Here is a 3137-nt window from a genome sequence, read left to right as displayed (position 1 = left end):
GAACAGGTAACTCCCTCCTCCTAACCCCCATGATCCTCCTTCTATGATGTGAGTCCTCTCCACAAATGCCTCCTTTGTGGATATCTGGAATCCATTTCATTCATCCCTCTATGATATCTCTTAATGGTCTTTTCATTTATTATCTAATGCCCTCCTCTTTCTCTCTCTATCTCCCTCCCCTCTCCCACGCTCCTCAGGAGGAATATGATTTGTACTACTCTTGGATATCACACCCTCATGATTCCCTGGAGTCACAGGAGTCTGAGTGACTTTTTAAGGTCACATGCAGAGAATTTGTCCCTCTAAAGTCCCAGAATCCTTTGAATTTGCTCAAAGCTAGGACTCAGTATTTTCCAGCATACCTTATTCCTGAACTGAAAGATACTGAGGCTTTAGAATATGCAACTACAAGTTTGCTTTGTGACCTTTAACAAGTAACTTTCCTTCTCTATGAAATAAGAAAGTTCGACTGGATAATTTCTAATGTCTCTTTGTACTCTGATACTCTGTGGTTCTGTGATATTGATCTGAGACATTAGATCATTAGTCCCTGTTGGATTTCTGGGACTCTACAACCTCCTACTCTGAAGGCTTCTTCAACTACAGAGATGTCTGGGACTTCAGATCAACCAGCCTTCAAGAGCCTTAGACCCTATTCAAACTGAAGATTTTCAGTCATTTGAACTTCCAGCTTCAAACAGTTATGGAACATGGAAGACCCCAGCAATATAAGAGGATTCTGGGACATCAGAACCCATAACCTCACATGATTTGAGGATTTTTGAACTTTAAACACCAGAAGATTCCAGAGGTTTGGAAGGGTAGCATGGATGGATCGCTCAGTGTATTCCAGTCCTTGGAGTGGGCTCAGATAGTCCCCATCTTGTTTCAATCCAAATAATTGTGTCAAGACCATATATTAGTTTGGGGAAACCCATTTTCTAGACATTCAGGACTGAGGACTTGATGCGATGGGATGAAAAAAAAATGTCTTCTAATAGGCTGTAAAGCCAGAAGCATTGATAACTCAATAGTTACTGAATTGGAACTGTGTGGGCATAAAAATAAGTCTTCTAAAAACCTATCTCACAATAGACAACTTGATCTTAAAAAACAGTTCCACTTTGTAGACATTCTTTGCATTATTTTATATATAAAGACATGGTACATATACATTATAATATCTCTAATTATCATCATAGCTAAGGATCATTCCAAGTTCAATTTAAATTTAGATGAGATTGTTATTCAGCAACTTTAGTACATCTCACACCTTGTTTATAAGATGCTGAGCAACAACTTCCCTCAGTCTGGTAGAGAGCTCTTCTCCATGTTGATGTGCAACCATTTTATATGCATTTCTATATAACTCCTCATAATTAGCACCATTGTTAATCCCATGCTGGCTCACCTTGGATTGCATTTTTCAGGAGATTCTAAGTCCCATTTACACATTTCTTATCCAGAGTTACCTGAGATACCCAGATCAACATCCTAGCATTCTTATGGTTATCCATCTTGTTTAGATTCCGCATGGCTCTCCTCTTCTCTTTCTCCAAACAGGTGGCATGCCTGCTCAGGTGCCAGGGGAGGGAAAGATGCCAGCTGTCACTTCACAATCTCTCTAGACCTTGCAATACTCACAAGACCAATGCTGGGGCACGTCCATCTCAAGTTTTCTGCTAAGTCACTTAATCAGGGAAGCAGATATGAGACAGTGTCCGTGCTCACAGCCCCCATTGGCAGGGTAGGAGATAAGGCAGCCCTTCTCCCAACCAGCTCATGCAAGACAACTCAAAGTCGTCTCCAAAGAAAGGAATATAATTGCCTTTGCAAGTCCTGAGTCATCCATTTTTCTGGCTTCTCCATTATAAGACTTTTAGTCATTTCTGAGTCCCAGCCTCTTAGGACAAGATGGTTGGAAATCAACTCTTTCTAAGTTTCCATATGGTCACTTGAACTAAAAATTAAGCAAACACTATCTGAGCATGCTCCAAGGTCTGGACATCACAGGCCAGTTAGCCCGTGCTATGCTCACACTGGGGTCCCTGAGAATCCTGGGATTCAATGCCTTCTATTTCCCTCCAACCTTCACCCCTGCTGCAATCCACCTGCCCAGTCACAGAAGATAATGGGATTAGGTGCTGTGACCTGAGAGGATTCTAGGACTCAAGTCCTCCACTTCTCTGGCTCCCAGCATGCCTTGCTGAAAACCCTGGCAGCCCAGAAGTGTCGAGGTCATTGCCCTCTAAAGACAGAGGATAAGCCTGTGAAATAGGATTCCCTTCTACAACCCTTGGTGGTGGTGGTGAGGCAGATGTATGTGTGTAAGTGTGTGTGTGTGTAAGTGTGTGTGTGTAAGTGTGTGTGTGTGTGTGTGTGTGTGTGAAGGTGGGGGCGGTGAAGTACATGTCACTCAGGGCTTAAAAGATACCTAAGTGCACACTTTAGGGAATATCTTAAGCCACTATTTAGAAACTAGTCCTTTTGCACATGGGAGAGAGGCAATATAGTAGGGAACAAAGAGCACTGGACTTGGGAGTCCTTGAAATATGAGTTCAAGTCCTGTCTCTGCCACTTACTAGCTGGGTGACCCTGGGCAAGTCCCTTAACCTCTCTGAAGCCTCAGTTGCCTCAACTGTAAAATGGGGATAACAATACTTGCACTACCCCCCTCACAGGGCTGTTGTGAGGAAAATAGTTTATAAGCTCTGTAAATTTCAGTTTATGGGCAAAGGCAAAATGCCTAAGGACAAAAAAACTCAGAGCTGGAAGGGACGGTCCACCCTGTACCTGAGCAGATATGCCTCTCCAGCATATCCATCATTCTCTGTTTGAAGTCCCCCAGTGAGAGGGACCCACTCTTTCCTAATGCAGTCCAGTCCATAATTGAACAAGTTTATTTAAAAAAATGTTGTTTCTTATTAGAATATCATTCTACTGAATGAAATCTGCCTTTCTGTAATTTCTACCCAGTTTGCTCCTAGTTTTGCCCTCTGGTGCAAAAAGAAAAAAAAATCTAATTTTTTTTTCTACCTGCACCCATTTGGACCACTTTTATGTCCCCCATCCTTGGTGCCGAGGCTTTTCATTGTCTGTCTAAATATTTGCAATCATTTCAGCTGCTTCCTCCATGG

Source organism: Monodelphis domestica, chromosome 2 (assembly GCF_027887165.1).
Source record: "Monodelphis domestica isolate mMonDom1 chromosome 2, mMonDom1.pri, whole genome shotgun sequence".
Lineage (NCBI taxonomy): Eukaryota > Metazoa > Chordata > Mammalia > Didelphimorphia > Didelphidae > Monodelphis > Monodelphis domestica.
The sequence above is the reverse complement of the archived record's forward strand: the minus strand, read 5'-3'. Positions refer to the sequence as shown.